This window comes from Temnothorax nylanderi, unplaced genomic scaffold, assembly GCF_030848795.1.
Source record: "Temnothorax nylanderi isolate EJ_2023f unplaced genomic scaffold, tnyl_v1.0 TNYL_tig0138_pilon, whole genome shotgun sequence".
Lineage (NCBI taxonomy): Eukaryota > Metazoa > Arthropoda > Insecta > Hymenoptera > Formicidae > Temnothorax > Temnothorax nylanderi.
The window spans coordinates 152,247-165,733 of NW_027249200.1; positions in this window are offsets into that span (position 1 = coordinate 152,247).

Genomic DNA, 13,487 nt, shown 5'->3' on the forward strand with positions numbered 1-13,487 from the left:
AAGAGTCTCGTAAAATTGTCCTTACAAAGTCCTGTATTACTTAGTTTGGTAGTTTCACGATCGCTGCATGGTGATTCGAATCGATTCAAGTTCTAAGGTCATTCGAGGACGCAAGGACGTTGACATTTCATATAATGAATGCGTCTTGTACGATATATCTCGTTCAGAGTTTGCAATAATTTTGTCTTTTCCCTTTCTGGCCGCAGAAATCTCGATTCTGTAGGTTTTTGAACTATTGTGATGTTTTTCGCTAATTTGTATATTGGATGTATGTACAATTTGTCTTTTTGTTTTGAAGTTTTTGAAATTGCATAATCAAATAGCGCCTCAAGTAGAACAAATTACACATATATGCAACCACAAGTTTAAACGTACCCATAATAATTTAATGGGACTCAAATTTAGTGATTGAAAAGTCCACGTCACATTGGAAAAATTTCTAGGTTTTTCCTGTCTTTCCACATTTCCTCAACACAATTTAGAAGCATGTTTAAAGCAATGTCATAACTATTTATCTTGTCAATTAATCTCGACTTTTTGCATTTACTTCCGGTGCATCTAAACTTTTGATCAGTATTGCGTATAAATATAACAATTAGCGGTTCAAATAAAATCGTATAATTTTATCTGAAGTTTTTAAAGTTGTCACAATTATGAATATATTCTTTTTAGTTGCATTTTATATATATTTGCTTTTTTCCTTTTTTTTTCCAAAGCGCAAACATACATTTATGTTATTTTAAGTACAAAAAATGTAAATAAAAGACTGTAACGAAACAGAATAGTGCTGAAATGAAAATTAACAGAACGATTAGAAATAATTTAACAAATAAACCTGTTTTACAAATATAGATCAACAGGGTTATGTATTTATACACATATTTATTAAACATTTATTCATTACGGATGGTATAAATTTCAGTTAAAAATAGCTAATATTGCCTTTGAATATATATATATCTCTAATTTATTTACAAGACTAACCCGCGAAATTAGTTGGTTTGTCAACAGGAATTCCGGCATGTGGTCGTTACGAGGGCAACGATAATGAAGTATTTAATCGCGGGCTACCTACGTAATCTTGCTTATAACACCTGAAATTCTACTAAAGCATCGCACATATGTGTGCGTACAACAATTTTGCTCAATTAGAATACTAAGAATACTAGAATACTAATTAGAAGGTTCTCCAAGGAGCTGTGTAAGAAAGTTGACACTTTTTTCCGTATTGGCATAGTCCAATACGGCATTATTCATAAATTATTTTCTGCATGGTGCAAACGTACTCATTTCATCGAGATTTTATTTCAAATATAAACGCTCTTTAAACGTTTACATTCGTCGAACGAATGTGCCGTTGTAAAATATAATTACCGCGATGAAGTTGTTTGTCCATCCGCTGAAACATTGACGTGTGCTGGGAACTAAAACGAGAACTGGGTTCCCGCTTGCTAAATTAAAAATTAAAGCGCACGGTCGTGGTTGAAACAAAATGTCACAATGTTGGGTATAATATAGATTAAAGTATTTATTCTCTGAATCTTTCAATCGTCTCTATTTTGAACCAGAATATTTGGAGCGCTGTACGACTTTTTATTGTAAGAATTACGGACTCTATCGCGGCTCATAAATCTTATGAATGTTGTTGAACCGGTTCAACGTGTGTACATCCTTGATCTGCATCGTCATTCTTACGTAACGCTCAAATCCAAGCTAATCCAAGCTAATCCAAGCTAATCCAAGAGACTTGTGTGCGCGTGAGAAAAAATTGATCGAAGATCGAAATGGTGTTTCGAAAATTTCTATTTGCCTCGCCGAACTTTCCGATTTTCTTTTTAACTTTCGCATCGTTAGCTTGATTTCAGATTTTGCTCGTCATTTATGTTTGTTTTCTTCTTCCTTTACATCACATTATTTTATCGCTATCGTTTAACTCACTTTCGCATCGTTAGCTTGATTTCAGATTTTGTTCGTCATGTATATTTGTTTTCTTTTTCCTTTATTACATTATTTTCTTTTGATATTTTACTTACAACTTGAATTTTTTAAAAATATTTTTATTTTTCTACATAATTACTTTATTTATTTAGTTTTAATATCGTATTAATTATTCAAATATGCACTCTGAGCTTTATATCAAAACTTATAAATAAAGTAAAAAATACTATGGTTTCCACTTTTGCTCAGAGACTTAATTCACCGCGTACATTTTATCGTGTACATAATGATATAATCATTTTATGTAATGCGGTAATGTCAACAATGCTATGTTTGACGCATATATCCGTGTTCTTCCCTCGAGAAATTGCGACTGCAATAATGTTTATTCTGCCAACAGAGACGTAAACAAAAACGCTCACATATAACTCACAGTTTCTTTTGTATCAATCAAGGCGGAGAATAATGACGCGAGGATGTGTTTTAATTTTAACTAAGAAATATATATATATACATATACACATATACATATATATATATATATATATATATATATATATCGAGTATTTTTAGAGAGCTGGCAAGTTTTCCAGACCGAGCAAAATGCATTTGATGGAATAACATATCAAAATTTTTGGCATTACAGCTTTTACGTGTGTATAATGACGAGTAAAATAGAACAAGACAAGAACGCGTGAATTAAGGAGGGTGGTTGCTCAAATCAATTTAATAAGAATAAGTACAAATTTATGGAAGATATTCGTCTATGGGAATCTGTCGTTCATGCCAAAGTTGAAGATAATTGTCTGCATGGTTGTCGAGTAATTAATTATTGAAGTTATATTCTTGTCTCTCTCTTATACACGGGCGACACAGCAAAAATGTTACCTAACCTGTAATGTAACTCTCGAAAGCATATTAAAAATGATAAGAATTTAATGAAAATAGGTGCAAATAATTCTTTACATATTTAGGAAGAACTTTCTCAAAGACTGAAATGATTCGTCTTTATAGTTATCAAGAAATTGTAAAAATAAAACAGGACCACATTTATTATTTCCACATTTCAACGTGGATAATAACGTATTTGGGTTTCAATTGTACAAACAACTCTTTTTAAACCTTAGGAAACAGCAATTGAATGCATTCCACATATTTATTTGCTAAAATTCGTTTATTTCACGCGACGAAAATCTAACCTACATGCTTTCCCCCTGCCGCGCCGCCTGCCCCGCAGCGGGACGCAACCAACCTCCTTAAAACTTTTTTTCTTTGTTTCTTGATAAAGGATTATAAATAGAACTGCAAACTGAAATTCAGTACGTTTGTGGTGCGGATCCTTTCTAAAAAAAGGCATGTTAAATCGATACTCGCATCTCTCGAAGTCTTCTCGAAAGTCTCGTATATTAAAATTGAATGAATAAATATAGAATTCATTATTCTATAAATGTCTAATCGATTCGTGCGGAGTTCTGTGTCATGTAACATTACTCGAAACACAAATCACTGTTAATGTCTTCGGCCGCATTGGGCCGTACTTCCAAAGGTCACGTCCAATTTTACAGTGACTGCCATTAGTTCGCGTTTCTTTCGTCTCGATTATCTCAAATACGACGTATGTATCCGCAAAACGCCGCAATTTCCTTTTTTGCCAACGGCGATCATCCTCCAATCTGTTAGATGTGACGTATCAGGCTTTGGGCAGAGGGTCTCCCTCTATCCTCCGTCGAATTTACGTCCGCGTTTTAAAAACAAAGTAATATACCGCCGCGAAAAAAAAACAGGATGGTCGTTATCACGGTATGTGTGTGTGCGCGCGCGCGGTCGGGGCCTACATTCGTCACTTTATCGAAATACGGGATTTTCTACGGGACGATGGCTCGTAAACCGTATGTGGGTCACTGGATAGAGTGTCCGGCGTTATTCGGCTAGATCCATCGGGTCAACAATAGGTGCGAGCGGTCCCCTCCGGAAGATGAACAGATAATCCCGTAAACCCGGCGGAATGCAAATTGAAAACCGGCAAAGAGAAAATGCAATTACGATCCGGGAGTCTTTCACAATCGGTGCATCTGCCTCGCGATCGATTTTGCAATTCCGGCCGATTATCTGTCCCTGGCTCTCGGTCGTCGTGACTTTGAACGACCGCGAGTAATTAACACCCTGCTCCGCCCGAGGTGGCAATTATCGTAACACGCGCGGCATAATTAATGGCAATCATACTTTGCGAAGTGAATTTTCCGCGTGACGACCTCGGAACAACGCGGAAGCGCGAAGATAATCGTGAGAGCGTTCTACGGAAATCCAATGTCATGCACGAACGTCTTGCGGAAGTGATACACGCGTTATTTCGTCGTAGGAATTTTTCAGCCGCTTGCGTCTCGCATGATCGATACGAACGATGGATCGTAGATTGCGCGCAAAACATAACAAAAAAAGCAAAGATCACTGTCCTCTGCTCATCTATTGATAGCATAGATCGCGTTGATCTTTTAATTGAAAACTGATATCTTTATTTAGGCAAGAACGTTAGATTACCCGATAATAATACCTAATACCTTATCCGATATCTTAACAGTATTTTATCTCTATCTTATCATCCATCGAGTCTATTGTGGTCCTCTCTGTTTCGAACAAGTGCACCTTATAGTTGACACACGTCAGCGCAGTGATAAATAAGCTAGCGTGTGTATTCAACGCAGCATTCCTGAACGTATTGTTGGACTGACCTAAGTCTCTGGCTACGGCGCATTTTGTCGTCGAGAATTTTTGTTTGAGAGGTAAGCTTGCCAGCGGAGCGGAGGCACAGGTGGGCAACCAGGTGGGAATACTTTGTCAGAGCGGCGGACGGAAGAGTGAGCCGCGATCGCGCGTGGACACTGGTCAATATCTTCGCTGCGGTTCTGCGGCCGTTTTGTTTTATCGTGACATGACGTTAGAGGAGCGCCAGTGACGTCACTGGATCCACTCAGCCGATGGACGAGAGTCACTGAAGCGATAAACGTATTTATTAAGTGTGCTAAGAGGGGGCCTTTGGCGATGCCCGAGGCGTTCTTGCGCTTAATGTTTGTGCCTCATTATTACCCGCGAGCCGCTTTGGTCCATTTTCTCGTCGCTTGACAGCCATCTTCTGCCCTTTGTCTGTCTCTCATAATCGAAATCACGTCTTTCTATCTTGCATAATTCTAACAAGGCAACCATATCTCATTTTATCCGGCATAGAAAATTAGCAACTTTATATAAGTGTTATTATATGTATGCATGTATATATACAACACAATGACAGATTATATTACTTTCCTTTGATACGTTATCTTTCTACGATCCTAAAGATGATTAATTAGTGTATAAATATAAAAGAGATGTAAAAGTATACCCGCGATAATCGAACGGTTCATGTGTCAAGTGCTCTGAAATGATGTAACTGATAAGGGTGTGACATAAATGTAACAACAGCAGATAAACTCGCTAGTATAGGTGTATGAAAACGGAAGCGTCGCCGCTGTATTACCTTCAAACTCGCCGCATCGCGATAATATCAAAATTCGACGTGCTATCTACATCCGGGTGTGATGTGGACGAGCGCGATCGCGCTATCTTATTCGAAGCATCGAATACACCGTGGCCTTAAGGAAGCTTCCTCTCCCGTCCGCGAGCGGACTCGCGCGAATAATCGCGATGATGTTCTCCGGACAGATAATTTTAGCTCACGCAAATTACTCCGCGATAATTCGCTTATTGCGAACGTAGATCGGTAAAGTCGCGCTATCGAGTTTTCTTTTTTGACGGCCTTTCGAACGTAAATCGGAGGAGCGGTCCGACACACTTTAACTAGGGGTTTTTTTTCTCTACGCCGCGCAATTTTTTATATTACACCAGACACTCGAAGACACTTTGCATCGCGCTCTCCTTTGAAGGCGACTAGTTTTATGCTGGAGCGCACTTCATGTAGGCGTGAAATCACGTGGAGCATAAAATACGAACACGATTTTCCGTGAGAGGAGCAGGCAGCTTCTTGCTTCTTCGTGATCCGGATATTTATTAAACTTGGGATCCGAGTAAATTCAACAGGGCTCATATATGTAGTTTCTCACATAGGTACTCTGTACTTCGCTCTCGGCGAGAGGAAAAAGTTGATAAATTTTTGACAAAAGGATTTCCGGGGCTGACCTCGGCGAAGCTTTCAGGTACCTTGGAAGAACATAAAAATTTTCATCTCTCTTCTCATAAATTCAAGAATATCAGAAATAGATTTAAATCTTCATTTTGCATAAATTTCTTGTACATTTCCATAATGTGAGGGCGGCTAACAAACTCCATCTTCGTCCACAAGATAAAATATCATAAATTCTACATTTAAAAAGCGTATATATTTCTGAATTTCTGAATTAAGTTTTACATACATTTTTTGTCTTTCTGTGATGTCTCTTGTATGGTGATGTCTCTTGTATCTAATGTATAGTTTATTTGAAATTAATGCAATTCAATGTTGTATTTATTCGTCCGAGGTCAGCTCTTTCCGCATCTATTTACAGCATTACGAATGCGCCAATTAAATATTCGGGTACTAATGTACGGGCAAGCGCCAACGCTGCGAACGAGAAAATCACATTGTGGTCCAGTTATCGTTTGACAATCTACCCTGTTCCTATTGTCTCGCGGGAGACACGGCAAACGCAATCTTGTTGTGCGCGAACCACCGGTACGACACCGAGCAAGCTCCCAACGGGAGCGCTCGAAAGGCGCTTCCACCGCTCTCGCCGTTGCTGTCGAAACGAGAATGAAAAGACACGAGCTCTCGATTTTTCCACGTCGTTGTTCCCTTAGATTCCGTCCTCTCGCTCTTTCATTTTCCTCGCTCTCTCTCTCTCTCTCCGCCCTTCCGCCTCACCTCTCTCTTTCTGTTTATACCTGGTCTCTCGTATCTATCCATCTGGTGGCACGACAATTTTTCTCGGTGAGATTTTTATTGCATCACGAACATACGGTAATATATTATCGAACTGTCAAAACGTATTGCGTACTCGTGTCGGGTGTAGCGAAAATATTTCTGATTATATAATTTTCTCAAAATATTTAATAATACCGCATGGATAGTGATATCTTATGTAATTCAATCTTTGATCAGACGGCAGATTTGTCACGTGAAACTGTGTGATGAACCGTGTGCCGCTAATCACCGAGAGGGTCTACTTACGGTAATCGATATCTTTTATGAGGCCGAGGGAGAATATAACGTGGTAACGAGACGCTCGTCCCGCGCGGGCCGGGAGAAAGATTAAGAGAAGTTAGATCTCTATAGCCGGGAGAATCGCGTGTCTTCGCTTAGTTATCGTCCAAGAATGGACTCGCGGTTGTGTCGGGATAAATGAGCTTCCGTTTATCGGGCCAAGGACGTCGCCGGATATCTCCAATAGCTGCAAATGTCCGGTGGACCATGAACGTATGTGTGTGTTCGGTCGTACGTGCGGCGATATTTCGCTAATCGTTACAGCCGCCCGGGTTCATTGATTTAGCGTGTGTCAGCGGTGTGTAACGCGCCATAACACACTGTCCTCCGCTATAACGTGCACGCTGTTGCATCTTTGTATCCTTGTAAAGGAGAACTTTGTTTCAGTCCGTTTTTCAAATTACACTTTTTTGCACCGAAACACTTGCAGTGCAGCGTTGTTTGAACAATTTCCATAAATAAATGATGATTACTTTTTGAGCGTAACGAGACTTTAACAATATCTTGGAATTTATGTGACACCGACATATCATTATTATTTTCATGGTTATTACGTAAATTACGACAGCAGAGTCGCGATGCTATAACCCGAGGAACTTTTGTTGGATCTCTGAATATAATTGTGCCGACGGGACACGGGGAGTAACGGGACACGGGGCGTAAAGCGGTGACCTAATTTTTTTTTCTTTATTCGCGTATTTTTTTCCACGTCGCGCCCCCCAACGAATCCGGATACACTCGAAGCCTTTAAAAGGTTCACAAAATTACCTCCGTTTTACGGCGTGATTTATATTCGTTTCGTATTCTCTCATTTCTTCTTTGAATTTAAAAGCTTTAGAAGAGATTCGCAAGGTCGGCCGACATATCAATCAGCGGATATCTAGACATGAGTTTGAAAAGAACATCTGTCAACGGAAATTCATCTAAGCGACAGAGTCTAACGCAAGAATACCTCTCAAAGGAAGATCCGCCTTGTTACAGCTTAAGGCTTTGTGGCGAACAACCATTTATGTTTTTCATCATTATTATAACAAACCAAGAAGCATAATTTCAATTTAAAAGTACAAGTTTAGAAATCGGTCTAGGTGGAGCCATCGGCAATTAAAACGCGTTTGATTTTGCACGAAATAATTTTGTGTGAAATAAATTAGATCTGAAAAAGTTACACGATTGAATTATTTTGAATTCGAAATACTTGTAAATTAATAGCTATCTTTTGTAAGTATTTTGTAAGTTAAGTACATTACGACGCGTGTTAAATGAATCTTTACTTCGCTTCGGATCGATTATTGCTATATTAATGTCAGAAAACTTTTGCAACGATGTTCTGTCAAGTGTCACAATTATCGCGGTGTCGGTGTCGAGGTTTCCGTGTCTAACAGGTTTATTTTCACGTAGATGTTATACACCGATCTACACCGCCGTCGGTGATTCCGTCGCTATTTATTACGACGGAGAGACAGACGGTAATGAACGGACGTAAATGCGGTGGCGAGCAAGTGGAAGCAGTCAGCGGAGAACCGGCGGAAGCACGTAGGTTGCTCGGCCGGATTGTTTCGCCCTTCGTCTTCGCGATCTCGCTCTTCCTCTCCCCGCCTCGTCCCGCCTACCTACGTTTCGCTGCCGCATGCACGAGCTTCATTCTCGGTCTTCGCCTCGATTCCGCCCCGCCGATCGACCCGTGCCGATCCGCACGGTCGTCGACGGAAGACGAGCGAGCCGTGACCTGCAATCTAGCGAGCCGTATCCTCGCACTTCGGCGATCTCGTTCTCCCTCTCGGTTCTCCTTCCCGGCCCGCGTCCTCGTTCCCGATACACAGTTTCGTGGTGTTACCACCCCGCGATCGAGAGCAGGCCCCATTCACTCTCCTTTGACCCGCTCGCACGCGCGCGCGCGTTATCGCCGGCGCGGCGCGGCGCGGCGTGGCGGTGTGGTCCGCGTGCCCGTGATTGCCAGTAATTTATTTATCTGCCCTTAAACGGCGCGCGTGCACGGATTTTACTGGGCGCCGTCACGTCACGTTACGTGCACCGCGTATTCTTGGCATTGGACGCCATTGATCTAATTGGCGTACGGACAGGTATCGCCTCCGCATCTTCCGCCGACACGACGCGTCCTGTAACGATCGGGCCCGCCGTGGTATAATTTATTTCGAATTTAACGATGACGATGGAGTGTCCCCGTGTGCATCAAGGCGTCTCGGTTTCTTGTGGTGATATCGGCCGTTCAACTTTAAACACGCGCCGCGTTCGGCCTCCAACTCGACCCCGCATTAACTCCATTAAACCTTAATTTTCTATTTTGCTCAGCGTCGTATTCTTATTCTTATTCTTATTATTATTATCGTTTTTAACACGCTCTTAGTGCCTGTGTTTCTTTTTTTCTAAACTTCCTTTCTTAACAGCAAAACGTATATGACCTTTGGACGTATACATATATTATAATATCTGCATTGCAATTGTAAGTCACGATAAAATCGTATCGTAAACTGCAACGTTCGAAAATTCGCGAGATTTTTTAACCGTGACGAAAAACACTGATTAAATATCAGGATTTTGATGGATTGTAAAACATCGCGGTGAAAAATTGATGGGGCCACCCACGTTTCGCCTCGAGCCTGAACGTTATCGCCTATGAATAAAACTGTTCCATTATCCCGTATGTCAAATTTTTAACACACAACATTTTACACGCGTTGTAAAAGATGCACGAGCGCAGCTTGTTTATCGGCGCTTTATCAGCGCCGACCTTTCGCGCGGGACGCGCGCGAGAGGACGTTACAGTTACTATCTCCCTATATCGACTTGTCCACCTGTCCCTATAAATATCCGGTGTAACACCAAAAAACCTCTTTTCAATCTCACTCCGGTGTTTCGCGCCTCGAATTTACCCTCGATCGAGCACGCCAATAAGATCGATACTGTCGCGGTTCGCCTCTGCGAACCATAATCGCGCGCCTCTGCCGAGCGTGATAAATAAATCGGTTATTTATAAGCGGCATCCGTGCGATTCTCGACGAGGACCTACCTACTTGCTCCGCGCACTCCTCGCCCACGGCCACGGCGGTTGTATCGGCATATTCTCTCTTTCTCTCTCTCTCTCTCTCTCTCTTTCTAGTTTCCTCTAGCTTTCTCGAACGTTCGTGAAATCGCGCCACGGAAATGTACACCACCCGATCGAATGGCTATTGATTACGTACGGAAATAAAAATGAAAAAGGAGAGGGACCTCCCTGAGGTCAGCTTTCGTAGACCTCTCATCGAGACGTTTCCCCTCGCGGTCTCCTCCGCGGCTCGTGTGGCTTATTGTGTGCACGCGCGGCTTACATAACGCCTGACCGTCCTATTCTGGTATGTCAGGTTTGGAGAGAGACCGCGGCGCTCTTTCGATAGGTGGTCTATGTCGTTCGCTCGTCGCGTCGCGATGAGAGAAAATCAGACGGGCGCACCGAAATAATTCCGCACGGGGTCAAGTAGAAACAACGGGAGAGAGCCCGTTGTATTATAAGAATTTATTTATAAACGCGGCTATTTTCATTCTCAGCACAACGATTTTTCTTAACGCCTGTGTTGCTCCGATTATTTATGCACGGCCGAAGGGCTACATAGTCGAAGGCGTTGAGATAAAAAAAATGTCGCGTCGACGTATGTGGTGTATCCGTAAAAATAGTTTTCTACGCGTTTTTTACCTTTTTAAATGCTACATAAACAGAGTGCCCCAGAAACGGACGCTCGCTCGCTCGCCGTTGATTACGGATCCCTTGACAAATTTCGAATTAGCTTTGCCCTTCCCCATCAGCCTTTCGCCGTGCCACTTTTTATCGAAGATCCAATCTTTAACATTAACAAACTCTCTAAATAAAACTTCGATAGAAGCTAAAATTTGTTTAAAATCAATTACAGTAAAATATTAAGTATAATTTATTTAACGCTCTTCCGTTTCAGAGCAAAATGCGCGATTTCTGTTGCACTCTACATCTTTCGTGATTTAACTGCCGCGTCCGGCGTCGTAAAGACGCGAAGAGAAGATACATTTCTTAAGATTGCAGTATCCAGCGACTCGTAAATCCTCGATCTTACACGTTTTATACGTTTTTAAATACAACATGCGTGTCTAGCTTTTATAACTTTATCTACTGTACCGATAGCAACCATTACTTCCAGATCACACCTTCCTCCAAAGGCGCAGAACTCTTCTTGCTCTCCTTGTGACGATATTTTTTTTCCTATCTCAGCTTCGATGCGCAGCGATGTTTTTTCTTTCTCCTTTTTTTTTTTTTTTTAAATCGACGTGTGTTACGGAAAGTCGCGCAGGGATATAGGCGCGCGGCGATCGGTGCTGTTCTCGCGTAAATCTTTATTACAGCGTGTGCTCCAACTATAAACGCTGATCGGGGACACTTTGTAACACGACTTTACACGTCGTGCCTCGGGCACGTGAAGATGTCTCGGGCGAGCGGGGCTTGAGTTTGAGTTGCAGATGATGCGAGGCCCGAGAAATCAATACCGTCAAAACCTCCCCTGGTCCTGTTCTCTGTCACCGTGTTAAGGGAAGGAATCAAACCAATATATATATATATTCGTGAATTTGATTTGCGAGTGTCTGATTATCGTTTTATGGAAATCGAACGAAAATTCAAAAATTGAGAAAGTATTTTTTTTATGCTACTACGATGCTCGATAAGGATATTACGGATATTAAACATCTGATACAGCGAAAGCTTGAAAACTTTTACGAGAGAATTACTTAAGCTTTACCATAGTCAGTTTCCTGTCTTGATTTTATTTAATACGCGCATCCCCTAATATTAATATTATTTTTGTCCTATTAATAATATATCTTCCAAAGGGAGATTAAAAAGAAAGTAAAATATCTGATTTTTAAGCTATGGTTGCAAATGTATTATATTTGAAATTTTTTATTGTCATATTTATGTATAATTCAATATATAATGTAATATAATATTTCTTAAATTGAAAATTAAATATTTCTGTGCTTAAATTGGTTGCAATATTGCACATTATTAATCAATTAGCATAATTATCGAGAGAGAAATTGTAGACGAAGATTTTAAATAGCTACTATTGGCGCTATCCCCCCCCCCTTGTGACTGTTCTTTTTTAATTAATAATGGGGCGATTAGGAATAATTTGTGAAAAAATATCGCTTTCACTACGAATGTAACTAAGCGCGAGATGAAATAGGCAAAATAATTTTCTCACGGTAACGGGAGAGCCGATTGTGTATAATTTAACTGATAGTATATAATCGTCTCGAAACGTATTATTATCACCGTATACAGAAATTATAGCATGCAGTGATAAAATAGTTATCATGCTAGTCATGATGCTGCTTTAAACGTTTAATTATACATCGTGCAGGATTTTAAAGGTGGGCAGAAAGTGGGATGGAGGATGGTTAAATTTGAGCCTCTGGAAATACGTCACTAATTAATAAAGCATACTGAATGAAAATCCTACTGATCAGTTTTTTTTTTACGATGAACTTTTTCTGCCCGAAATATAGTTACGGTTTCTTTTTTCGTTAATTTACTCGAGAACGATATTCGCCCGGGACGGGGGTTCACACTGACGTTGACGTTTAGGTACTCTTCCAATTTTCTATCGTGGTAAAGAAAAGAGCGAGTGTTCTCACTAATATAGATGCTAGAAAAGTAGCGCTGCATTCATTATCCAAGTCCGAATCTGTCGGTCGACTTTAAATGCGGAAGATCGAGCTTCCGCGAGATCGCAAGGCTAGAGCCAATTATGGTCGCATGATTGTCACTCGTTGACAGAAGGCGTGAAAGCGTACGCGGCACGCCGTCGTATATGCAGTTGATATTTTGTCGCCCACAATTCACAAGGACCTTCCGCTCGATGGATCGAATTTACCAATCAAGGCACTCGAACGTTGTATTTGTGTGTGGACGTGTTCTCGTCGAAAATACGATCGCTACGGGGGAGTTTCGTGCATGCCGGTGCATACACGAGAACTCGGAACGCGTTTCACGTCGGTCCGGATATACATCCAGCTAGCAATTTGCTTGACTTTTTCAGAATATTCACGGGGACTGTGCAAAAGCGTGTTATTGAAATTCTTTCACAGATTGTTAAAGCTGCCTCGTTTTTTGTCACTTACAAGAAAGTTTATTATGAAATGCACACCGTACGTTACATTGTTACGAAGATATTTCGAGCGAGTTTCAACTATTTTTAGTAACGTAAACTTTTGCGTATCCAGTAGTTTACGTTTTTACATCGCACGACGCACGATTAGAACGCGAAATATGAAGCACATTTTAAACTTTGTAAAACGT